Source organism: Ursus americanus, chromosome 20, assembly GCF_024610735.1.
Source record: "Ursus americanus isolate L20-20 chromosome 20, mUrsAme1.1.p, whole genome shotgun sequence".
NCBI classification, from domain to species: domain Eukaryota; kingdom Metazoa; phylum Chordata; class Mammalia; order Carnivora; family Ursidae; genus Ursus; species Ursus americanus.
In genome coordinates, this window is record NC_142146.1 from 10,885,953 (window position 1) to 10,913,624 (window position 27,672).

The window sequence follows — 27,672 nt, forward strand, 5'->3', positions numbered from 1 at the left end:
GGTGCTCCAACAATATTTTATAGTTTTAATTTCATTTTGATGTTATTGTAAATGAAATTGTTTTCTTGGTTTTATTTTTGGATTGTTCATTTCAAGTATATAAGAATACAATTGTTTTTTAAATTTTTGATCTTGCACTGGCTACCTTTTCAACTTGTTTATTCATTCTAATGGTTCTTCAGTGGATTCCTTAGGAAATTATGCACAAGACTATGTCATCTGCAAATAAAGATAGTTTTACTTCTCTCTTTCCAATCTAGATGCCCTTAACCCCCAACCCACGTTCTTGCCTTATTGCCTGTCAAAAGCTCTAGTACAATGTTGAATATAAATGGCAAGAACAGACATCCTTGTCTTGTTCTTGATCCTGGAGGAAAAGGTTTCAGTCCTTCACCATTGAGTATTGTTAGCTGTGGTTTTTCACAGATATCCTTTATCAGGTTGAGAAAATTCCCTTCTAGTCTTACTTTGGTGATTTTTGTTGTTGTTATAAAAATGTATTGAATTTTATCAAATACCATTTCTACATCTATTGAGATGATCATGTGGCTTGTGTTCTGTGTTCTGTCTATATGATATGTTACATTAATAGATTTTTGAATGTTAAACCAATCTTGCATTTCCAGGATAAATCCTACTTAGTCATGGTGTATAATTCTTTTTATATGTTGCTGGATTCAATTTGCTGGTATTTTATTGAAGATTTTTGTGTCTATATTCATAAGAGATATTGATTGACAGTTTTATTTTTCTCATGATGTTTTTGTCTGTTTTTGGTATCCAGGGAATACTCACCTAATAGAAGGCATTAGAAAATGTGCAACCCAATTTTAAAATGGGCAAAATATTTAGTTCCTGCTCCTCTAACATGGGTGGTTCTACACCAACAGCCGGATTAAACTAGAAGAAGTGGATACATTCATAGAAATATACAACTAAGCAAGACTGAATCATGAAGATACAGAAAATCTGAACAGACCAGTAACAAATGAAGAGACTGAATCGGTAATCAAAAACCTCACAACACGAAAAAACCCAGAACCAGATGGTTTCCCTCATGAATTCTACCAAACATTTAAAGAAGAATTAATGCCAACCCTTCTCAAACTCTTTCAAAAAACTGAAGAGGAGGGAACACTCCCAAACTCATTTTATAAGACTAGCATTACCCTGAATCCAAAGTCAGATAAAGATACTCCAGGAAGGAAAACTACAGATCAATATCCCTGATGAATATGGAGGCAAAAATTCCCAACAGAATATTAGCAAACCAAATCCAACAGTACATTAAAAGTACCATACACCTTGATTAAGGGGGATTTATCCCTGAAATGCAAGGATTGTTAAACATACACAAAACAATAAATGTCATGTACCACATTGATTGGTGGACCTCTGGGCAGTGGGCCAGCTGTACTACACCTCAAGCCACTGTTGCCACCCACAGCCTGTCTGGTGGCTGCCACTAATACACCAAAACCACTGGACTTCAGAACATCATCTCCTACAGGTCTGGCCTGTTGCTGTCTACCATTCCAGTGCCAGCCTGGCCTTCCTGTGTGCTGACATTTTTCAAGAAACATATCTACAGTACTGTAAGTTTATATTCTATTCCTTATGATTTTCTTAAAAACATTTTCCTTTCTTTAGCTTACTTTATCATAAGAATACAGTATACAATAAATGTAACATATAAAATGTGTATTAATCATTACAGTTCAGTAAGGCTCTGGTCAACAGTAAACTGCTAGTAGTTAAGTTTTAGGGCAGCCAGTTTATACATGGCTTTTCGACTGCATGGGGATTAGTGCCCATAACTTCCACCTTGTTCAAGAGTTAACTGTCCATGAACTGCATCAAACTTCTGCACCGCAAAAGGAAGGATCGACAAAATCAACAAAGTGAAAAGGCAACTTCTGGAATGGGAAAAATATTTGTAAATCATGTATCTGATAAAGAGCTAATATCCAAAATATAGAAAGGATTTAGGCAACTCAAGAGCAAAAAAACCTAAACAATCCAATTTAAAAATGGGCAAAGGACTTGAACAGACATTTTTTCCAAAGAAGATACACGAATGACCAATAGGTACATGATCACTTCATCATCAGAGAAATGTAAATCAAAACCACAGTGAGATATCACCGCACAATTGTTTGAATGGCTGTCATCAAGAAAGACTAGAGATAACAAATGTTTGCAAGGATGTGGAATAAGGGAGTCCTTGTGCACTGTTGGTGGGAATGAAAGTTGGTGCAGCCACAATGGAAAACAGCATGAAGCTTCCTCAGAAAATTAAAGATAGAACTACCATATGATCCAGCAATCCCACTTCTGGGTATATATCCATAGGAAATGAAAACAGAATCTCAAAGGGACATCTGTGTCCCCATGTTCATTGCAACATTATTCACAATAGCCAAAGTATGGGAACAACCTAAGTGCCAATAGATGAATAGATAAAGACGTGATATGTGATGGGATAGTATTCAGCCTCGAGAAAGAAGGAAATCCTGCCATTTGCAACAACCTGGATGAAACTTGAGGGCATTAAGCTAAGTGAGATGAATCATATAGGGAAAGACTAATACTGTCTGATCTCATTTATATGTGGAATCTAAAACAGCCAAACTCATAGAAACAGAAGTATAATGATAATTACCATGGGCAGGAGGTGGGGGAAATGAGGAAATATTGGCCAAAGGGTACAAACTTGCAGCTATAAAATTAACAAGTTCTGAGGATCTGATGTACAGCATGGTGATTATGGCCAATGATACTGTATTATATACTTGAAAGTTATTAAGAGACTAGATTTTGAATATTCTTACCACAAAAAAGGTAATTATGTGAAATGATGGAAGTGTTAGCTAATGCTATTATGGTAATCATTTTGCAATATATAAGTGTATCAAATGTGTGTTTATCAAATCAAATCATATCATATCAAATGAAATCATATACCTTGAACTTATACAACACTGTGTTGATATATCTTAATAAGCTGAAGGAAGGGTGGGAAAGAAGGGAAGATTTGTTTATCCCTCTCATTAAACAACCAAAACCTTCAAGACGTAGAGACTTTGTATGCCATCAAAATAAACTTGATGAGAGAGAGAAACAGAGATAGAGGAAGCATTTTTTTCAAACCAAGATGAAATTTCCACAAAAATTACCATATGTTAAGTCACTCACACAAATATACACACATACACACACACCCCCCCCCATACAAATGAAATCTAGAAAAAATTTTCCCTGAAGTTAAAGTCGTACAGGCTATATTCTCAGACCACAATGCTATAAACTAAGAAATTAGCATCAAAAGGATAGCCAAAAAGACTCTGTCTACTTAGAAATATTAAAGTATTTCTAAATATAAGAAGTACAAATGCCATATGATTTCACTCGTATGTCGAATTTAAGAAACAAAATAAACAAGAGAAGGGGGAAGAAAGAGAGAGGCAAACCCAGAAACAGACTCTTAACTATAGAGAACAAACTGATGGTTACCAGAGGGGAGATGGGTGGAGGGGATGGGTGAAATAGGTAATAGGGATTAAGAAGTGTACTTGTGATGAGCACCGGGTGTTGTATGTAAGTATTGAATCACTATATTGTACATGTAAAACTAATATTACACTGTATGCTAGATAACTGGAATTTAAATAAAAACTTGAAAAAATTTTCCAACATAATTTTTGGATAAAAAAATTAAAATGGAAATTATTACTATTTAAAAGTGAACAAAAATGAGAATACAATACATCTAAAACAGTTCTCAAGAGAAAACTTTCAACTTTAAGGGTACATGTTAAAAAACTAAAAATCTTTAAATGAATTAAACATACTACCAGAAAATTATACAAAACCTCTGCAGAATGGTTCCAAAGATGTAGGGGCATTTAATAACAATAAAAGAAATTAATAGGCCAGAAAACCAAAGAGAGAATAATCAATAAGAATTAAACTCATTCTTTGAGAAGACCAACAAACAGATAAACTTCTGGCAAATCTAATCAGAGAAAATACAGAATGGGGCGCCTGGGTGGCTTAGTTGATTAAGTGTCTGCCTTCAGCTCAGGTCATGATCTCAGGGTTCTGGGATCGATCCCATGATCTCAGCCCTGGGTCGGATTCCCTGCCCAGTGGGGAGTCTGCTTCTCCCTCTACCACTCTTCCTGCACATGCTCTCTCTCAAATAAATAAATAAAATTAACTTTAAAAAGGCTAAATAGAAAGCATAATTACCAGCAAATATGAGAATTTAAATGCAATAGATGATTTCCAGGGAAAACAGCAAACTTTAAAAACTTACTAAAGAAGAGGGGCGCCTGGGTGGCGCAGTTGTTAGGCGTCTGCCTTCGGCTCAGGGTGTGATCCCGGCGATCTGGGATCGAGCCCCACATCAGGCTTCTCTGCTAGGAGCCTGCTTCTTCCTCTCCCACTCCCCCTGCTTGTGTTCCCTCTCTTGCTGGCTGTCTCTCTCTCTGTCAAATAAATAAATAAAATCTTAAAAAAAAAAAAACTTACTAAAGAAGAGGCCAGACCTGAATAGACCAATTTCAATTGGAGAAGAAATGAAAAGTTGATTGGATAACTTCCCTGCAGCAGGCATCAAGTGGAGATGGTTTAAAAGCAAATTATGCCATACCTGAGAAATACATGGGCCCTCTGTTCTAGCAATTCCATTTCTAGGGATCTGCCCTAAAGAAATAACTCACATATGCTCAAGGAGTTGTGCACAGAGGTGTTTCTTACTTTGAGGTTTATAATAGCCAGTGAAGTGGAAACAATCTACATTTCCCATCAATTATGAAGTAGTCGAGGGAGCATGGAAATCCATAGGACGGAATACTATGCAGCCTTTAAAAAATGAATTTGACCTCCATACACGAAGACAAAAAGATCTCCAAAACATACTGGTCAGTGAGAAAATCAAATTAAAAAACATTGTGCTTGGCATGATCACATAATGTAGCAATAGGAAAGTAGATTCATGAATATATATCCATTTTTATCTGAATGTAAACAGATGGGGGGGGGTTGGGAGGATGCTGACAGTGGCTGCCTTTTCAAGGGTGGGTCAGGGCACCATGGCACCAAGAGGCAATGCTGCTCTTGTATGACTCCTTTCCAAGGAGAATAGATTCAGGTTTTGCCTGTGTCCCTAAAAACAATAACTATAAAAATAAAATGAAGCATTCAAGTTGAGGACAGAGATTTCCCACAAGACAACCTTGAAGACCTTTGCAGATGTAAACTTCCACCACTCATCCCGGTCACGGAGCCTTCCAGACCAGGCCCTTACAAAGCAACAGCTGTTTCCATTTACCTTTCTATCCCCTAGCCGGGACAGAGCAAATTCCTACTTCTCATGGGGTGCCCTTGAGAGCTAGAAGGTATTGGCAACTCTGAGTAGGTTCTCTCCAAAGACACTTTTCTTCCCTCTGTCATTGTTCACACTTGGCCCCTAAACTCCAGAAGTTAAGCACCCCTGTGGTGAGATTCAGAGGCTGTCTTAAAAAACGTTAAGTTCCTTTCAGACTGAAAAACAAAACCCTGTCTGTTGTTTTGCCCCAAATAGGAGTCAAGGAGCTACATATCTGCCCAGCAAGAAAACGAGGTGGGATTGGGGCTTTGCAGGCACACCAGCAGCTGTCTGTGGGTACCGCTCAGCTCTGAACTCCCTGGTGACACCCACCCACTCCTCCATCCTCCCCAGCCCTCCTGTTGGGTGACCTATGACCCAGACGCCTGGCTGCATTCCCTTTTGTTTTGTGCATTTATTTACCACTCCCACCTCCTTGTCTGCTGAGCTGTGCATGAAGGTCAGGAGCAGGAATACTACTGGCCCACTCCTGTCCATAACCCAGTTTTACCGCAAAGCAAACTATCCCCAAACCTCGGGGCTTAAAACAACAGCTGTTTATTTATTTAGCTCACCATTGTAAGGGTCCTTCATGGGGCCAAGCTTGGCTGGGTGGTCATTCCGGTCTCAGCTGGGCTCCCTCATGGGCCTGCAGACAGTCCCAAGTCATGCCTGTGGTTCCACTTTGCAGAATGGGCTTGCTATCAGCAGGGTGACAGGAATGGTGGAGACACGTGTCTTTCAACCTGCACTGGCCTGCCTGGGCATGTTCACATGGCAGTGGCACCTGTACAAGGTGGTTAACAGGGCATTTGCAGGCATTACATTCTCAAGTAAAGAGAAAGAAGAAACCCCACCCTATAATTTACCATCCTGCGCAATGTCTCCAGACAAGCTTATGGTTCACAGAGGTTGTCATGCATACCATGGATTCCTGGCTCCTCAGAATCATCTAGTCCAACTCCCTTTTGTCTTTTTTGCCAGCCAGGAAACTCAACCCTGAGTTGAGTTGGGGCTTTGGACAAGAGACACAGATCTTCCTCAGACAGATCCTCTGTGATATGTTACACGGACTTTAGATGTTCCTGCTCACCTCTGTCCCCAGACCCCAATAACTACCTGGAATTCTGTCCCTTTGGGAGACCAGGGGAGCTTGGAGGAATCAGAAAATAACTTTCATTCAAGCCCCAGTAGTGGCAGCACAGCATGTCCTGCTGGTGTGGGATACTTGCTCTCAGTTATTATAAGTACTGTGATCTTTAGAAAGTTCATTGGAAGAGGTGGAAGAAACAGAACCAAAACCCTGAGCTGTCAAGTATAGAGGCTGCCTACAAATACTGGATATTAATATTCAGGTCTGTCTTCATGGCTGGTGCCCTCTACTCTTCTCAGCTAAATCCAAAGACCTGCAGATATTGAGATATCTAGTATGACAAAATATGAAAATGTCCCTCAAATATATCACTCCATCCCTTTCTTCTCCTCAGACACCATCCCTGTGATTTTTCACAGCACCTAACCCCGTCCCTGGGAGGTAGGCAGGGGGAAAGGAGAACCAAGAATGCCCTTTGCTGGTATCTCTGGTCTTTAGCCCAAACTGTCACCTACAATTGGGTTTTGGAATTGTATGATCTGCCTCTGACTCCAAGAATTGATTAGCCATTTAAATGATGGGCATAGGGGGAAAAATTAGGTTACATCCTAGCCATGCTAATCCCTGCACTGGCACTGGCATTACAAAAATGGAGTGGCAAAATCTTTGACTTCTGGATACTCGTGGTCTAGTAGAGACTACAAACAGAGATTCTAGTATTTGTAAAACAATGAGATAACTTCTATAATGAAGTATGCCAAAGTAAGAACAAAGGGGGAGAAGGACCAGTCATGAAGCAGGAAAGAGAGAGTAGGGGTAAAGATTCAGAGGTGAGAATCAACAAATGAAAAGACAACCTCTGGAATGGGGGAAAATATTGCAAACCATATATCTGATAAGGGGTTAACATCCAAAACATGTGAGAAACTCATAAAACTCTAAAGCAAAAACATATATAATCCAATTTGAAAATGGGCAGAGAACCTAAATAGACGTTTTTCCAAAGAAGACATACAAATGGCCAACAGATACATGAAAAGATGCTCAACATCACTCATCATCAGGGAAATGCAAATCAAAACCACAAGATACTACCTCACACCCGTTAGGATGGGTAACGAGCATGTTAAAAGACAAGGTAGTAAGTGTTGGTAAAGATGTGGAGAAAAGAGAATCCTGGTGCACTGTTGGTGGGGATGTGAACTAGTTCAGCGACAATGGAAAACAGTATGGAGGTTCCTCAAAATATTAGAAATAGAAACATCCTATGATCCAGCAAATCCACTTTGAAGTATTTACCCAAAGGAATTGAAATCAGGATCTCAACAAAATACCTGCATGCCTGTATTCATGGAAGTATTATTCAGAACAGCCAAGATAGGGAAATAACCTAAATGTCTATTGATAGGCGAATGGAGAAATAAAATGTGGTATATACATACAATGGAATAGTATTCAGCCATGAGAAGGGAAGAAATCCAGCCATTTGCAACAACCTAGATGGACCTAGAGAACACTGTTCTATATGAGGTAAGCCAAATGCAGGAGGACAAATACTGTATAATCTCACTTACATCTGGAATCTAAAATTGTCAAACTCATAGAACCAGAAAGTAGAATGGTGATTGTCAGGGCCTGCGGGTGAGGGAAATGGGAAGACGTCGGTCAAAGTGTACAAAGTCTCAGTCATGCAAGATGAACAAGTTCTGGAGATCTAAGGTACAATATGATAACTATTGTAACTACACTACTGTATATTCGAAATTGGCTAAGAGGGTAGGCCTTGAATGTTCTCACCACACACACACACACACACACACACACACACACACACGGCAACGATGTGAGGTGATGGATATGTTAAGTAGCTTGATTGTGATGATTATTTAGTAACATACAATTATCAACTTGTATACCTTAAATATATGTAATTTTTTAAGTTAAAAAAAAAGCTTCAGAGGCAAGAGAGAGCATGGCTGATTCTTCCTGGGGCACCTGGCTCACTATTGCTGGGGCAACATCAATGAAGACACAAGGGAAGGGAACAGACATGAGAGAAGCCTGGCATAAACAATAAACATGATTTGGCAGCTGGAAGAGAAGGGAAGGAGTCAGAACTCTTGAAGATGTGTTTACTTGGGCCTCAGGGCAGGTGATGGTGTCACTGCCAAGTTAGGGAGTACTAGAGGATGAGTAGGAGCTGGGAGGGGTTTGGATGGAGGGCGCAGGTGAGCAGGTCCCATTGGCACACTAAGTGTGGCCCCTATGGGTGGAGGGGGAAACCAGCCCTGGTCGTATGATGCTGGGGTGTTGGTGTGTGGGGAGGGTCTGGGCCACAGAGAGGGACTTGAGAATGAGGCTCCAGAGAATGCTGGAGAGGGGGCCTGAAGGAAGAAAGGAAAAAGCAGAGAACAGAGCCCTAGGGAACACACAGTTTGCAAGGCCAGAGGAAACACGAGCTGGAAAGGGAGGAGAGGCACGGGGCAGAGCGACCATCAGTGTCATCTGCTACTGAGAAACTGGGGCGATAAAGCGTGAAAGTGGGCACTGTGCTGGCCTCATGGAGGTCACTGGTGACGTCAGCAGGAGCTTTTACAGTCAGGCAGGGCTCCGTTCCAGTGATATAGGTATGACAGAGAGGTCAGAGTATGCAGGCAGCTGGTACAGATGGCACTTTGAACATAATGAAAGAGCATAACGGCATTAGGTGGAAGGGAATACAGCATCTAGGAAAGGCAATGCTTTAAATAAAGGAGACTATATTTAAATGTCATCTGGAAAGTGGGATAATAATAGTGCCTGCATAGGACTATTCTAAGGATTAAACTAGAGCATGTATTTAAGGTGTTCAGCAAAGTGCCTGGAACTTAGTAAGTATCCAGTAAATAGTCACTATAAAATTATTGTTAATAATGACAATAATGATAGTAGAATGCAGAACACCATGGGGCGATGGAACAATTGATGGCATGAGGAGGCAGGAAGAAAAAAAATCCAGAATGCAGGTGAATGGACTAATTTTTGTAAGGGCGAACTTTTGAAAAGGGATTCATTCATTCAATGCACACCAAGCTCCTACTATGTGTCAGGCACTCTGCCAAGTATTGGGAATATAAAAAAGAATGAGCAAAACAGTATTTCTGCCCCCAAGGAACTCACACTCTAGAAGGCGAGATAAACAGTGACTCAACCACTATAGTGTAGTATGATGGAGTTAAAATCAGGGCTGTGTAGAAATCCACAGGAGGGACTCTAACCTGGTGTTGGCCAGTGGGAGTGGGGGGATCCAAGGAAGACTTCCTGGAGGAAGTGATGCCTAGTCTTAGCCCTGGTTTCCATAGACAGAAGACAGGCAGCAGGGTGGTGAAAGAGGGAGAAGGAGGAGACAAAGTGCAACAAATGAGACCAGGACTGGAGGAATTCATGCCAGGGTTCTCCTTCTGTGCTTAGCACAGTCTATTGGAGGCTCTAGAATGGGTTTGGGACAGCAGCAGAGGAAGGGAAGAAGGAGCTAGGGCCATCAGAGAGATGCTGAGCAGTGTTGAGGGCCCAGGAACAGAGATGTGTAATTGCCCCCTGGCAGCACTCATAGGCTTGACAAAAATCCTCACCTTGATCAAACTTTAGTCAGTCTCCTCTAAGCCCTCTTCTCACCTTTGACCTTGGCCTCCATCCTTGCTGGGTCTGCACAGCCCAGTTTTGGCAAGAAGCTTTCTAAGTCAGCTTAGAGAGAATCCCCCACCCTTGATATCTGATCAAATTCCCACCCCCACCAATCTCCCCCCAGCCCCCCCCAGTGACACCTCATCACCCTGGCCTGCCTTCAACAAGAATCTTGTTAGGTCAGTTTAGCAAGAACTCCCCCTACCCTTGATGTCTTCTCTAGTACAATTTCCATCCACCAACCCTCTCAAACTGCCCCTCAGCTATAAATCCCCACTTGTTCCTGCTCTCTTCAGATTGAGCCCAGTTCTATACTGAGGCCTCTTTTCTGTTGCAATCATTCCTGAATAAAGTCTGTTTTTCCTGCTTTAACCTCAGTCTGGCTCAGTTCTTTTTAACAGGTCAGACAAGTGTGGAAAGGATGAATGTGTTTTGTAGAGCATGAGGCAGGCTGAGGGCAGAAGAGTTAGCCAAAGAGAGCAGGATGTGATGCCCTCTGAGATTAGGGGAGACTAGAGAGGATGATGCATGGAAAAGAAGAAACATGGAGTCCAAGAGTGGCTGTGGTAAGAATTGGGGGTCAGGAAGCCTGGGTGGACAAGGGTTCAAACTCAGAGAGGAAGACACAGAGTGGCCAGCAGCTCCAGGTTGGCAAAATCCAGCAGGTGCCATAGGCATGGGGCAGAGGGGACAGTCATGAGAAGTGAGCAGGTCAATGAGCGTGGGGCACTAGGATGATCACCTAGGATGGGAAGTGGTCCCATCTCCATCACCTTGTTGAATGTGGGGGTATGACCAGGGTTGGGGCTGAGAGCTATGGGGCTATTCGCTCAGGCATGGCCTGCCTGAGGACAAGGGCATCGCATTCTGGATTTACAACTATTCTCTCCCATTGTTCCCGTAAGTGCTTGGGACAGCTTGTGCCCTGGCTTTCTTTTTCTTTTTCTTTTTTTTTTTATTTAAAAATACAGTCTATGAGTATGAAGAGTGACCTATTTTCTTCCATCTGCAAATTACATTCTGATGTTCACCCTGAGGCTGCTCCTTTGTTGCCAAGTAGGTAAGGCCAGCAAGTACAAATTTACCACTTGATGAAGGCGCCATGATTTGCTTTTAAATATTATTATTCGATGACTTCAAACCCTAACACCTAGAGGTTTTCATTCACCCTCATCAACTAGACAAGTAAAAGGCAATTATAAAATAGTGTGTGAAATGATGTAGTAGGAGTCTGCGGGAACACACTGGAGGGGCCCAGGACAGTCTTGAGGCTGTCAGGAAAGGCGTTTGGGGCCCAATGGTAATACCTGCCTTACTTGTGTCCCTCCCTACCTGGTCCAATCAGAAGTACCCACGAGATATTAACCATGTAAAAGCCAAGCAGATGAGGGCGGAGGGGAAGCTATTTTCTATTATGCTCTTTGGAGCAGTAGAGATGGGGTAAGGATACCGGCCTTATTTTGGATTCATCAAGGAAACTATTAATCAAAGGCTTGAAAGGCACATCCCCAAACTCTAATCAGCATCAGATTTTGAGGGGGGCAATGGCCACATGAAAGGGAATGTTGCTCCTCCCACCCCAGAGAAGAGATCCCAGGTACCACCTCTCTTTAACGTGGGCCCACTTGGCTCCTCAGTCTCCTGGCCCCATGTTTCCAAGGCAACGAAGTCCCAAATAAGTCAAACTCTGGCTAGTGAGTTGTACTTTCCTGAAATAAACCAAACCAGAACAGAGAGGTGGCTGCGAGCCTGAGCAGACAGTTGTCTGGATCCCCAAAGGCCATTGGTGGATGAGCCCCATTGTACATGTGAAGAAGCTGACTGAAAACTAGCCAAAGACAGGAGGCCATCTTCCTAGGAAAGTCAGAGGCCTATGGGAAAGACATTCAGGATTGAGGATCACCTGAGACAAGGATTCAGACACAGGTAGTTAATTAAGGACTGCTCACAGTTGAGATTGGTATGGGAGGGAGAGAAGCAGTACAGAGAAGGGGAGGAAGTCAAGCAAGGTTGCAATTTCAGGTACAGCACCTCCAAGGGCAGCTTTAGCCTGATCCCATAGAGAAGCTCTGTCCTGTCACACCTCACAACTGGCCTTCCCTCAGGCAAGGTAGCTGAGCTCTCCTATTCCTTCTCCAGCCAGTCATTGGTCATTGGCTGCCCTTGGAGGTGTAAACGCCCCAACACTCCCAGCTCTTCAAAAGCAAATGGGCTCTGAGAACTGAAGTGCCATTCTATGGAGAAGAGCAGAAGTTAGTAGCTGTTGTAAGCAAAAATACACCAAAGTCAAGGAGAGGCACACAGTTATGGAAAAAGGGAGTGGATCTGGGCAGAGTACAATGTGCACTCCAGTTACTAATATTTATAAGAATGATCAAAAGAAACACTCTGGACTTGGATGCCTGTTTCTTTTGTGGAACTTCAGCGTCCAAGGGATTTCTAAGGGACAACTCCAGTTGGGAGGAGGGCAGAGGATGGGGTACACATGTCAGAATCTCCAAGGACAGCAGCTCATCCTTCCTTCCTTTTACATCTTGACCTCTCTTATGCAATGTCATTTGAAGAAAGGTTTCCCTTGCTAAACAGAAGTTTGAAAATCATCCTACAATTGTTCTTCGACCCTTCAGTGTGCAAAGAGAACAGAGTAAATCAAGATGATAATTAAGCATGGTGCCCATGGAAGAAGTCATCCACACTACACTAAGATAGAAGTACTCCCAACCTTTGATGCACGCCCTCCCTCCAACCCCCGTGCACCAAACCAAACTGAAGACCTTAAGCCTCAACAGCTCTGGCTACACTCTCATAAAATTCTGTGGAAGTTCCTAAGAATAAGTATGTGTAAAACACACTTGACCTTTCAGTGCATAGCAAGCGATAAGATGGTGCCCTGACATAAACCAAAGACAGAACTGAAAGAAGGGAGCTTTGGCAGCCAGTAAATAAAGCCCTTGGAAATGAAAAATGCACCCCCCAGATACAAAGAAGAGGCCCAAAGGGAGATTTGTGGTCCCAGAGAAGCCTTGCTCTCCATCTGGTTAAACAGGTTCCTGAAAAATAGCTTTAATTTCATTCCAAGAGAAGAGAGATACAAATGAAAAGGGTTGCTGGGGGAAAGAAGTGCCTGGATTCCTAACTTTGCAATCATTCAACAAATATTATGTGCCAGGCAGCCTCCTTGATCACCTGCCCTTGTGGAAAGGTGGGGGAGGGGAGAGGTGAGAAGAAAGGCCATAGTTACCAGAAGCCAACCAGGACCTCAAGAGAAATAAAACCTGGGAACCCAAAGGAGAAAGTGTTTAATGCAGGCCACTGAAATCCCAAAGTGTCCACAATTGCCACGTAAATGTTACCAAACGTTGAAGATACCACATGCTTTAGAGAGAGAGACACCATCAGCTTTCAGGTGACATAGCTGGTTATGGACTGCAGAAATGCCCTAAAGCAGAAGCTTAAACTGGCTGGCCAGGTTCATTTGGATTAGTTGTCAAAGTCATAAAATTGAGAGTTTTTATATAAAAGTCCCAATTTCCATTTTGGGGGGGGGTTGTTTTTTTTTTTTTTTTTTCTGAAAACTGAATTTGACAAGGCTGGGCCCAAGATCCTGAAAGGTAATGGTGGCTGGTAGCTGGGTGGTGCCATTGAGATGGGGACACTTTCACATTTCGTTGTAGGAAGGTGCCCTTGCAGCGTGGAGAATAGGATGTGCATGCCTATGTAGACATTGTGATGAAGATGGACAGGAAAGTCATCACTGCTGGGGATAGTCCTTTTGCTTTGCTTTTTGCCACCTCTGGCCTGTTCTGGGTTCCATCTCTTTGCATCAAGTCTCAGTATCACATGCCTAACTCAACTAAACACGAGTCAAATCTGATGATATTAATGAGATGGTATTAATCCTGTCCTGACTGACAGACGTGCCAGATCCTCAGTCAACTGGGAGGTTCAAGTGAATAGAGTCTAAAATTGTCCATTTCTGAAGAGATAATCACGTTCATCCCACTTGCTGACCATAGTTCTAAGTGTTTGGTACGCGGCAGCCCTGTGAGCTAGGTCACATTGCCAACAGCCTTTTATGGAAGAGGGAGCTAAGGTTCATGAGTTGTAGGATCAAGATTTGAACTATTGGGGTTTTGCTATATTTGGCAAGCTGACGTCAGGAGAGGGGAAACACCAGGCTGAGAGTAGCCCAGCTCAGGGGTGACAATGATGTGAGTATGCGCCCCAGACCAAAACAGAAGCAGGTCCAGATCTTGGGGAATTGACTTGCAAGGGCAGGACACTTGGGAAATGAGAATCAGCAGCAGAATACTGGCTTTATGATGGTCAGAGGGCTGGGATCCCAGCCAAGGGGGCAGATAATAGCAATAGCTAATATTTATTGAGTTGGCGGCAGGGTGCCGAGCCTTACACAGGTGCTAACTCATTTCTTCTCAACAGCTTCATGAATCAGGTACTGTTATTAGCCTCATTATACAGAAGGGAAAACTGAGGTGCAAAGAGATGTTCAGAAACTGGTGTGGCATCACAGTTAGGAACTGGTGGAGCTGGGATGGAAGCTCATCAGGTTTTCAGAGTTTGCAATCATAAACACTACATTTGCTACCTTAGACGACTAAAGGGCCAGCCAGGCAAACAGGACAAAAGTTTAGATGAAGGGATCTTCTGAGGATGCAGCAGCAGGTGTCAGGAGGCAAAGTTTGGACAAATAGGGTCAGGGACCTGATACAGGGAGGCTGACCTCAGAGGCAAAAATCCAACAACAAACCCAGATGCCTTGGGGATATGGCAAAGTACGGGTTCTCCCATCCTGCAGGGGATCATGTAGGGCCCATCGAGCAGGGAATTTGCCTGAATCTGTGAGTTCATAATGCACATCCTTAGAGTTAGAAATTCCTCCTCTTCGTATTTACCCCAGAGGAGCCCTGATCAGTTTCCTGCTGTGGATGGAATGTTGTTCAAGGACGATGATTGCTACACCATCCATAATAGCAAAGAGGGGCCAGCCTAAGTGTCCATCAAGAGGGGAATGGCTAAGTCAATTGTAATCAACCCACACTGGGGAACATTCTCCAGCAAAAAGCATACATACCCCTCATGAAAAGATTCTAAGACCAATGAGGCAGCCGTGGGGCTGTAAGAGAGGGGTTGCTAGTGGCTACAAGGAAGGCAGTGAGCTGATGGCCTCCAGCTGCAGAGCTCAGGGAATTTACTGCAGCATTTGAATTAAGACCATGATTTTCCTGGGTGTCTCCCAGCTAATGACAGAGCATGGTGGGGTTCTAAGGCCTCACCATTTCTGCCAAGTGAGGAGCTCCTCTAAGGGGCAGTCTCTGATCTTCCCAATTGCTGGCCGAGACCCTGTGAGATCCACATCTCTGTGCTGTCCCTCCCAGCGTGTCCCCCTTATCTTTCCCCGGTATCACCCCCAATTAATCTCTTATACTTCTAACTGTTCTCAGTGTTTGCCTCCTGGAGGACCCCAAACTGACACACTCATTGAGTGAAAACAGCAAATTTCAGGACAATGCATACACTAAGATACCATTTATGGAAGTAAACAAACAAGTACATGCCTGCATCAAGAACTAATTTTTTAAAGACAGAGAAAGAGAAAAAGGAAAATCAAGGAAAAAAGGAGGGGACCTCACACACAAAAACCCATATTTTTCTGTGCATTCAGATATATGCATAGATATGCATTGAAAAGTTCTGGGAAAAGCCCACTCAAATGGCAACAATAGTTATTGTTTGGAGTGGAGGGAGGAAGTTAGGAAGTCATCCATGAATAGGACTTCAGATTGTGTATATTGCTATAATGTTCCTTTTACAAAGAGAACACATGCAGGTCATTACTTATGTAATTAAAAAGTTTAAGACATATACCGGCCCTTGGAAATCCAGGTCCCTTGGATTGGGGCTGACTTTTCTCAAGGAAGATCCCCAACATCTCAGCTGGACCCAAAGCCTTTAGAGTGGGGACCACAGCTACACAGTAATGTTCCATCCTGCAGGGGTCTGCCACCGCTGGCCTACTCCCATTCCCTGCCTCTCTTGGAATAGCTAATGGCCCAGTGATACATCGGAAAGGTGTCCAGAAAGATCTATGGGGTGTTTTAAATTGCATGAGACTTTCCTGGCCTCCCTGGCTGCACTGTACAGAGATGCCATAACTCCCCAGTACAGCTTCTCTGAGAATTAAACTTGTAAATCTCCCCCCACACACACCTCATGTGGCATGGAGTACATCAGAGAATGATACTGGGTGATGCTAAATCCAATCAGCTGCATAGACGGTTCATGCAGGAGGAAACCGTGTTTGTTACTTATCTGCCAAAACTACCTCATTCACCTTTAAGCTGTCAGAGTCTTCTTTCGCTCTTTCTCTTTCACTCTCTGTCTCCTCGACTCCCCTCTCCACTTTTTCTCCTTCTTACCCCAGGGCCCTTAACCAGGGCTGAAGCGGCAGCTGGGAGGGAAAGAGTCCCAGCCTGGAGACTGCGCCCTGGGCACAGGCTAGAAGCTTCCTCCTTGGACTGTTGGACGGTGTCCTCTCCCCAGCCTTACTGACACTGACAGGCTGGTGATAGGTCAGAGGTCTGCAATCTGGACGTGGTGTCAATGGCTTTCACAGCATGCCTGGAGGAAGAGGGAGCAAGCTGGCTGGGTCAGGCTATTACCATTTAGGAAATTATGATTATTTTTATTTTTAGACACCAATAAAAATGACATCTGGGACGAGGGCAGATGAATGTTCCATTTAAAGAGAACCACAAGTCTCCATTATGGCTGGGGGTACCCAGCCAAGCTTGGTGGGTGGGGGGCTTCCGTGAGGTGATGTAGCTCTGGCACTGCAGGGCTGTAACAGAGCCCAATTTGGGAAATGAGTTTGGCAGACGTTTGAGAGGTCCCAGATTTGTCGTCTTTAGCAAGCCTGAAACTCCCAGTGCCTGAACAAAGGGTGTCTTAAGTAAAGTACCATCTTCCAAGTGTTGAGTGTCTACAGTGCCCCTGGCTCTCTACTCACCAAATGCTCCCCGGAGCTTTGTGAGGAGGGCACTGTCACCACCACTCCACTTCTAAGAGGAAAAGTTAACACATCTAAGGTCACACAGCTGATGGCTGTCAGACTGGGTTTGGTGCCTGGTTCTGTTGAAATTATCATGCTTTCCTTCCACCAGCCCTCAATGCCAAAGTTCTAGCTCTCAGTGACCCACCTATGTCATCCAGGTGGTCAGACCAGCCAGATCTTCATGGGCACCCATCCTAGAAAATGAGAAAGGGGAGTGAACAGGGCACTCACTGGGCTAGTGTCAATCCTTATAAACATATACATCATGAACTTTATGAATGAGACGTTGACACTGAGGTTGTGACTGAATGCTGGTGTCCCTCCCTGTGTGCTGATGGGAAACTAGATTCCTATTCTATTTGGGGGGTTTCTTTTTTCTTTTCTTTTCTTTTTCTTTTCCTTTTTTTTTTTTTTTTGGCTGAACTGAAGTTTAGATTTATTTAATGTCTTTTTTTTCTGTCCCAGGATCCCATCCAGGACACCACATTATTCTGAGTTTCCTTGTCTCTTCAGGTTCCCCTTGGCTATGACAGCTTCTCAGACTTTCCCTGGTTTTGATGACCTTAACTGTTTTGAGGAGTGCTGCTCAGATATTTTGTAGACTGTCCATCAGCCTCACCACTTGGTACCCATAAAATCCTACTGGAAGACAGGATTCATGCAACTTCCCCAGGCATCTCTTGACCTTACAACCAGAGAATAACTAAGACGTTAGGACAAAGGCCTTTAAAATCCACTCATTCATTCATTCATTCACTCATTCACTCATTCTACAATCGCTGAGCCCTCCATATATGCAAAGGAAGCGCTGGAGGAGGCCCAGAGGAAGGTGTAAGAGAAGCAAGAGGCAAGGGTCGAGTGCCAGAAGCACACAGCTCTCTAGCCAGTTGTCCTGCCAGCCCACTCCCTCTGGCTTACAGCTACCATCTGTGGAGGAAGGGCTGCAGCGGACCAGTAACCCTCAGACTAACACAGAGGGCCTCCTGCATTGCAATCCCAGAGGTTCTTGTTAAAAATGAAAGTTCTCAACCTTACTTCAGATTCACTGAATTGGATTGTCTGGTCAGGAATCCACCCGGAAAAAAAAAAAGACTGCAATTGATTCTGAGGCTCAGGCAAGTTTGAGGACGACTGTGAAAGAACACTCAACGGTCTTCCTGCCCTAATGGGGTATGTAGAAGCCCAAGTGGATCCAGGGCAGACAGATGAAAGCAGGTAGGTGACATTACATGTGGGCATAGCACTGGGTTGCAGAAGGAACAGTGCAGACAAGGAGGCATGAGGGCCCAGAGAAAGAGTCCATGATCTAGATGGCTGGGTATGGTGTCAGGGGACAGAAAGCACTGCCTGGGCCTGGAGCTGGCTGGCAACATGTAGGAAGAGAATGGGGAATCTGGAATCTGAGGTCTCTTGTAGATATCAACATATAGGGAATCTATAAGCCAGAGAAAGCATAGAGGAGGATGAAGGAAAAGTGAGTTTTGTTTTAAACATGTAATGTTCAAGGTCTTAATGAAATATATAAGCAGACACAGCTTCTAGGTGGTTGGGGGTCCCAACCTGGCATTCGTGTAGGGGAGGGGGGGTGCCCTAGACACTCATGGGCTTTAGTAATCATCACAGAGCTGGGTTTGAGCTGCCCACTCTCATCATCCTCCAACTGAGTGGCATCACCCAGGTCAATGGACTCCTCTCAACTTCAAAGTGGGTGCAGCATTGACCTTTCAGGGTTATGTTGAGGATTTAATAAGATACCGTATTTAAAGTGCCCCGGACACTCTTGGAAAAATCAATATGAATTCACATTCAGGATCAATGTTAACATTGAAAGCGTGAGCCAGACCGTAAGAGAAAAGAGTATGCAGTAAAAAAGAAGAGATTAAGGCCTGAACCTTAGGGAAAACAACAGTTAAGGGACAGCAGAAGGAGCAAAAGCTGTAACAAAAGAGAAATCCTTAAGGTCTGAGGAAGAACAATAGCATCATGTGGTTAGAGGGAGCACTAACCTGGCAAGTATTGGCAGTCAGGTCCCCCACACCAAGGTTCGAATCCCTGCTTTTCTACTTCCTGGCTGGGAACTGAGACTTGCCGAAACTGTTCCCTCACATGTAAATCTGGGGTGAAAGTACTCACCATGTCTGCCTGTTGTGAGAAACAGTTAAGATGCTCTATGTAAATCTTGCATCCTGGAGGAAGAACTCAGTGAATGCTAATCAGCATCATAATTATTATACAGGCAAGGTCAACAAGTGTTTTGATGTAGGGCAGCAAAGGGTGTCCAATGCCACAGAGAGATTAAGAAAAATGAGGACTTGAGGGGAAAAAAAACCTGGATCTGTGATTTCCCTGAGTAGAGATAGGTAGAAGCCAATTGGGAGGGTGTTAGGGTACAGGCGTGAGATAATGAAGACAGCTGGTATGGACTCCTGTCTGAAGGTGTCCCAACCTTTCACAAGTCACGGCACACAGAGGCAATTATACAACACACTGGGACAAATCATTAAGGCCACTCAAAATCACAGAAAACCTGCCCAGGAGTTCCAACTGCCCTATCCCCTGGTCAGCTGCCCTGGGGGCTGAGGGGGTCAACATGCCAGCTTTCTGTAACCATCCCAGCACCAAGGCACCATGGCACCATACCAGGTGGACACCTGTCCCCACTGGTAGATAAAGCCAAGAGGACAGCAACAAGAGGCTTATGATTACCAAAATGACTTTTCCATGACCCACCTGCTTTAAACAGGGGTCAGCAAATGTCTTCTGTAACTGCCCAGCTATGGTAGGCTTGGTGTGCCCTGCATTCTCTGCTGCAGCTATTCAACTTGGCTATGTCAGTACAAAAGTAGCGATAGACATACACAAATGAATGAGCATGGTTGTGTTTCAATAAAACTTTATTTAAAAAAAACAGGCAGCTGGCTGGATTTGGCCTGTAGGCCCTGTTTGCCAACCTCTGACTTGGAGCTTCAAAACCTGGCAATATACTTCCACCAGAATTACCAAACATACAAGACTGACTAAGATTAAAAGAACTGATATTACCAAATTTTGGTGAGGATGTGGATAAACTGGAGCTTTAACATACTGCGACTGGGGGTATAAATTAGTGTAATCACTTTGGAAAATGTTGAAAGTCCCTACTACAGCTAAACCTACATGGCCTTCACCCCAGCAATTCCACTTTTGGATATAAACCCAACTAAAATAAGTGTGTACATCCACCAAAACACATGTATGAGGATGTTTATAGTGAATTTATTCATAATAGCCACAAGCTGGGAAACGCTCAAATGTCCAGCAACAGTAGAACGGATAAATAAATTCTGGTACATCCAGTACAATGGGATACTATGCAGGAATGGAAAAGAATACACTCTGCTACATGCAACCATCTAGGTGTAACTCACAGACATAATATTGAGTGACAGAAGTTCTAGGATTCCCTAAATGCAAAGTTCTTGAACAGGCAAAACCAGTCTATAGGGATAGAAATCAGAAAAGTGATTGCCTTTGCAGGAAGATATGGATTAGGATCCCTTGCTCTAGGTGGGAGTCACATGTAAGTATATATAAAAAGATTCCCCAAAAATGTACATTTAAGATGTCTGTACTTTATTTTATATTACACCTCAATTTAAAAAAAATTAAATGAGTAAACACCAAAAAAATGCAGAAAATTCTGAATCTACTACTCCTGTCTACTGGGAAGCCAACAGTAGCATACTTCCCCTACAAAGCCCATAGGGCTGGGCCAGTCTTTGGGTGCACCACACTTTCAGCCTTGGTAGGATTGGGAGTTTTGTAAGCACTTTTTCCCTTACCATCCTGGACAGTCACTGGCCTGGGTTATAGGGACCCTAATATTTCTCTTCTGCGCATGAAACAGCTTCCAGGTGGTGGCTAAGTTGGAGGTAGAGGGGAGGCAGGGGTTGATATAGGAATAAAGGTGGAGGGTGGGTTAGGTGACAGCAAATGACAATGAGCAAGATTTATAGAGGACAAGCCTTGCTCCCAGTCACGCAGTGAAGGAGCCCATCTCCTGCAGCCCAGGATTCCTTCTGAAGGCAATTCAGTGATGTGACGTTATCTGCCAAGATGGGAGATACAGTGGTCACAGCATGGAACATACCACCTAATGCTTACGTGCTTTGTAGACATCAGCTCTCAAAAGACCAGGGATCTTAGGAAACCATTACCATACCTGCTGTGCTATTAAATTCTCTGGCAGTATTCTGGTAAGTCTGATAAGTTCTGGTAAGTCTATACATTGACGTCTACTCTTGTCCACGTGCGTACATCAGGAAGGGCCAGCTTTTTGGGGGGTTTCCAACAACACGGAATCCTGGATTTACTAGGTAACTAAGTAGGACAAAGTTCAAACCCTGTTGTTTAGGTCTGCCCCTTAAATCTGGTTGTCTTCCCAACCTTTGGCTCTCTCTACCGTTGAAATGAACACGTCCTGCTCTTGTTGCTACCTGTTCAGAAGTTGGTGACTAAATGAGTTTTCAGAGAGGTGCAGAGGGGGTGTGGGGGACACAGGAAGAGAAGTCAACATTCATGGACCCCTACTAGGTTCTAGATGCTGTGCCAGATGATTTTATGGATCTGTGCTGTACAACACAATAGTCTCTAGGCACATGTAACTATTTAAATGTCCAACTTTTATTAATTAAAATTAAAATTTATTTCTTCTGTTTCTCTGGTCACATTTCAAATGCTGCACAGCCATGTGGCTAGTGGCTACTGCATTGGAGAGTGTAAATACAGAACATCCACCATCACAGAAATGTTCACTGTACATCCCTGTGTATAGGTTCTTCCCCCTTAATCCTTGCATTAGCCCCCTGAAACATTTATCAGTTAGAATGCATTGGACTGCCTGTAACAGAAAACCTAGGCTTGAAATAACATTAAAAATAAATAATAATTTTATTTACCTTTTAAATAATAATTTTAAAATAAATAATAAATTTATTTCTACTTGGAAACCAGAAGAAGGGTGTTTCCAGGCACAGCCCAATCAATGAGGTTATCAAGGACCCAGGATCCTTCTGTCTCAATGCTTCACCATTCTCACTACTGCCTTCACATCAATCTAGTTCCTCATGTGGCTGCAAGAAAGCAGCCACCCTTCCCTGGACCAATAACATTCTCCAGGGAGGGACTGCCGGGACTGCTTGGGATAAATCGAGATTCCTCTATGGAATTAGGGGTTGGGAAACCTGAACAAAGTCAGGGCTCTGTTGGAAAGGAGAAGGAAGGGAAATGGGGATGGATAACCATTAAACGTGACAGCGGTTATTGCTATGCCCATTCACAAACAAGGAGACTGAGGCTCACAGGCATTAAGCGAATTACCAAGGGTGCAGAACACACATGCGACAGGAAGGCAGATTAGCCTAGACTCTGTGCCACTGCCCACACACCACCCTGCCACGCAACACTGGATATATTTTGTCATTAAGTAGCACAATGCCACTCAAGTGGTTATCACCTCACTTCTGATCAGTAGCAACATGATGATTAGCTAATAAGGCAAAGCAGTAATGAACTTGCTCTGATCATCTTTCTGTGTAAGCAACTTCTGGTTATCTGTTGAACAGAACACATTATGCTGCTTTCCTCTCCCAACCTTTCCTTTTATGTTAAATATATGATTTTTATCCTCAGAAGGGGGATTATCTCAGAGCAGAATTGGCAAGGTTAAACACTATCTATAAAACACATTCAGCTATGCCATGAAATGAATTACATAATATATCAGTCATCTACCTGGCTTTCAAAAACCTGCAAATGCATTTCTGTTCGGTATGGGTGAGTATTTTATATTTTGCCTCCCTTCCCATGAAAGTAAAAATGACCTTGGTTCTTAGGAAGTGAAGATATATTGAACGGGTTAGGATCAACACAGTTCCATTTCATTTAGTCTCCACTAAAATTGCAAGGAGTGAAAATAGAACTGGAATTTATTTTACTATATATTGCCTCATTTGAACTTTAGTAAGGCATTAGCTTCTAAGGAAAACCCTCCCCCTTCCATAATCTCTTATTGATGGCATGTTAAGGAAATTGCCTTGACTTTATTGATTCTGAGCTATGAGGTACAATGTACCCGGTGGTGTGTTAAACTGAGAAGAGTGTGCCGGGCTGGCTATCACTTCAGAGATGGACCCAGCTGACAGCCGGCACTTTGGCCCCATGGCCGTTCTCCCTAAAGAGCAAATTAAGGGGATGCCAGCTGCTTCAGACCCTTCCCTCTATGACCTTGCTTTAAAAGAGGGAGCCCTGGAAGGAGAGGAGCCTCATGTCCTGAAGAGGGAACAGCAGGACAGGTCTCCCCACCCCCACCCACGCTTCTGAGTCTCCAGCTTCCTGGGGGGCAAGAACCAGGTGGACCAGAAGGTGTGTGTCTGGCCAGGTTGCTTAATTTCTGCAAGTCTTGGAGGCTTCAACTCCAAAATAGTCTTGGCAGAGTGAAAAAAGTTGCTCTTTTGGCTAGCACCAACATCCTTTTTCTGCATTTGTTTGGGAAACTATTGTGATGGGTCCCTTTGGGTGAGAGAGAGGCACCTGGAGAAGAGTCTACAAGAAGACAGTGAAACAAGGCAGCAGCTAACATGCTCTGCACAAAAAAACGTACCAGAAACTGGGGCTGGGAGAGAATCAGGTGAGCAGGTAGAGATGAGAAGCAGAGATGGGAGGGGAAGATTGTGGGGCTCGTCTAGTGAAGACAGGGTTGCTAGGATCAGGAATATCCCGTATTAGTTTAAGTCATTTGTAATTAAAAAAAATCAAAACATCTGCCACCACCAGACATTGATAAAGTCTGCCACTCATACAAAAAGTGGTTCAGGGTAGGAGAGGAGGGAGGCCAGGCCTGAGCCAAGGGGGAAAGTCCGCACAGAGCAGAGGGTGGAAGCAGCCCTGGGAAGCAAGTGGGGTTGACACAGTTCAGAAGTGACTATCAACACCCCAGCCTGGGGCCTCACGGGTATCTCAGAGCCTGGCCCAGTGTTGGACACAGAGAAGACAGTCACCTGTCCCCAGCCATCCCAGCCAATGAATGAACTTGTCCACCTCTGATGACCTCCAAGCTGTAGATAAAAACCCTCACAAGCCTAACAGAAGGGCAGTGTCCCTTCTTTTTTGAACATGATAATAAGTTTATTTTCCCAACAGTGAGGTCAGGGAATAGTGTAGGCGAAACAAAGAAACCTTTTTTCCTTTGCTGGTATTAACTGACTCGTATGGCTGCATTCTGGGTATTATACTAACCAAGTCTTTCCTTTTTTTCCCCATCGTAGAAAAAAAAGTACAGGTAGCTGTGGGTGGATGTGTCTGTTCTGGGGGTGGGAGATAATGGGAAGGGTCAGGGAGAAAGGACAGCAGAAAGCCCATCCTATTGTGTAAGTGGTCAGCAAATGCATGTGGAATGAATTTCAGCCTGAGATGACACTAGACATTATATAGGTCACGGGCCAACAGCTCAAATACCTCCAGACGGGATTGAGTGAAGAGAGGTGGGTAATGAGGGGCCACTGCTCCCGGGAGGGCTGGTGCCCATTCTAAGAGCATTATCCTCTTCTCGGCTCCGCATAATTATTGCCAAGCAGGTATGTGAATCCCCTGTTGCTAGATCTTCTGATTTTTTTCCCCCAAGAAAAGCCAGAAATGTGGATTTTCGTATAAAAATACCCATTTTGAAACACTGGAAACCACTTCAAATGATTTCAAATGCTACACTAGTCAATAAAAGTGCATCTGCAGGTTGGATCTGGTCCCCTCGTTAGATATAGAATAGTGGTTCTCAGACACAAGTAGGCATCGCAATCTGCCACGGAACTTAGGAAAACAGGTACACTGGCCTCCACCCCCAGGGTGTCTGGGCTGGCAGTGGTGGGGTGGAGGTCAGACTGGTGTCTGTGTAGCAAGTTCCCAGAGCTGCTGATGTGCCTGGCACTGGATGACTCCGGGAGATCCCCTCCTGTTGTTGACCACCAGGCTCTCCAGCCTCTCTCTGCCCCATCAGGGACTGCTGGGGTTTGCCCTCTCCTTCAAGGCTTCCTGTGAATAAAGTTCGTGTGTGCCGGCTCTCTACTTAAAGCCTGCCTTTGGGGCATGTTTTTAAAATAGAAGCACAGGGCTCTAATTCTTGGGCTCTTTCATTTCCTGATAATATGTTCCTAGCAAGGTCTGGTCCCCAAGCATCACACTATCTTCTCTAAGTCCCAAACCAGAAGATTCTCTCCTAGAGAATCAGGTGCCTTGGTGCCCAACTGCGTTTGATCATGTTAATATTAGAAGAAATCCAATATAAATCCTCTTGGTGTCAAGGGTTTTGCAAGGTTGCTGTAATTGCCTGAATCTTAAAACACATGTTTAACCTCTTCTGCCTTCGAAGTCAGTTCCAACAAGGCCAGGGGAGATGTCTACACCGTTGGGGTTCTCATTAGGGCAGGAGGGCATGGTTCTAGTAACTCAGGGGGTCAGAAGAAGTAGCACATACTTATTGTTCCCACAGAACTATGCTCACCCAGGATTTCCACTATGACTTGTGTCTTTTCAAACCTGAATTACAGAGCTGACCAGATCTTGTCCCTAACACGGGCCCCAACTAGGAAGCAGTAAACCCCTTCCTCCACGGAGAATGGTGCAGAGATTGCTAAAGACTGAGTTTGTAGGGTGGCCCAGAAAGCTAGAGAAACAGGACTCTGGCAGTTCTAAAAGACTCACTGTTAGGGGCCCAGGGTGACCACACACACATTCTTGCCAAGACGATGGATCCAAGAACTTAATCCCAAAAGTCCAGAATGCTTCCTCTCACCCCAAATGCCTGCCTGTCTTGGCCTTGTAATCTCCCAACATGTCCTCACTGATGAGATATAAAACTAGCATGCAAAGCTTACAGTTGCCATTCATGTCACTGTTTGGCATCTGGAAAAGGCCACTGCCTAGGTCAGGATGTCACACAGCAAGCAAGCTCAAGCAACTGGAAACAAGATGGGCACAAGACCAGGGCTCTGAGTCTGGTGGGTTCCACTGGAGAAGCTTCTAACTCAGACAGCTCCTGCAGCTGAAGAGTGAGGTTCCTGGCCTGCAACTTCACGGGTGAAATCTAGCCTGGGAAGCTTGCCAAGATCCTGCTCTTGGAAGGCTGCCACTGAAGCCCAGGCTTCCCAAATCCCTCACTTCTCCCCCTCCTCCACTGTCTCTGGCCTGAGGCCTTTACCCCCTTTGACTGGAGTCTGGGGCTGTGTTTCTGCTGCTGTGAACTGCACGGAGTGCCCTCTGCTGCAGCTTAATGACCACCTCTCCTGTCTGAAATCGGGAATCCCAGACTTGGAAGACCTTAAGGAGTCCTGAGCCCTATCTGTAAAATGTGTGTAATGATAACTGAGAACCAAATTGGACAGTAGCCTCGAAGTTCTTGGCAACCATGAGCACCTACCCATCAGAAGGTGGTGTCTGTGGATTCGCTCTTTGTCTCGTTTCACCCAAGTGTTCTGGTTCCTTTCAGAGTACACAGCAAAATCTAGGCATGGTTCCCTCCAGCAAGGATGTGCCTGGGGAAGAATTGGAAGGGAGGAAATGTAATTTGGATGAAACAAACTGGGGAAAGGTAAAAACGAAACAAAACAAAACAAAGCAAAACAAAAAAACACGTTTTTGAAGGGAGTCAGCTTGGAGTGCAGGAATCAGTTTGGAGGCAGTCAGAGTCTCCCCCTCCCCACCCTTTGTCCCCTCTCCCTTGGGCCTTCTGGGAGCCCACACAGCTTTACCTGTATGTATGGCCCAAGGGCAGAGCCACAGAGAAGCCCATCTCCAAAGGCTCCTGCCTTGTCCTACTCATACCGAGTCCTCACTGGGAGGCACCAGATGAGAGGTCAAAGACCGAATATAAAGAGGCTCTGGCAGTGGGCCCAAGGGCAAAAGCACAGGAGCACACACCTACATGCCAGTCCCAGCCCCACTCTTACCAGCTGCGGGCATTCAGCCAGTGACTTCTCTCTGAGCCTCAGTTTGCTCATCTGTCAAATTGGGATAGGGACACTCATCTCACACTGTCTTTGTGAGGACAGAAGGATCCACCTGCATGAGCTTCTGCCCTAGAAGAGGCTCCCCAGAGGCAGAAGCAGAGCCTGAGACAGGGATTTGGGTATATGTGGTTTATAAGAAGAATTCCCTCAGGAGAAGAGGAACAAGGGAAACAGAATGGGCTAGGGGATTCTAAGCAAGGAAGTGGTCCCAGCTCCAGCGTTATCCCATGAGGAGTTCTGGAGCATTAATTGCACCACAGACTTGGCCCCTCCTAGAGGTCAAGGGCAATGGGCTTTGGTATCTTCATCATTCAGTTGTTTTCTACAAGCTGTCCATAAGTAGAGAGGGAAGGGAAGCATGATAGGGTAGCATTCTGGGAGAGTCAGCTCCCATTCTGCTGAGGTCTATTCTCTGGAAGAGGCAGCTGTGGGCACC

At 44.3% G+C, this 27,672-nt stretch overlaps 1 long non-coding RNA gene across 1 annotated transcript; it reads right to left on the reverse strand.

Moving 5' to 3' along the window:
* Positions 1-5,952: 5,952 nt before the first annotated feature.
* Positions 5,953-27,050, reverse strand: LOC123792784 (uncharacterized). Its single transcript, XR_006779792.2, has 3 exons — positions 26,979-27,050; positions 26,648-26,762; positions 5,953-6,158 (listed from the first exon to the last, which is right to left on the reverse strand). It is a non-coding gene; the product is annotated as an uncharacterized LOC123792784 (long non-coding RNA).
* Between the last annotated feature and the right edge of the window lie 622 nt (positions 27,051-27,672).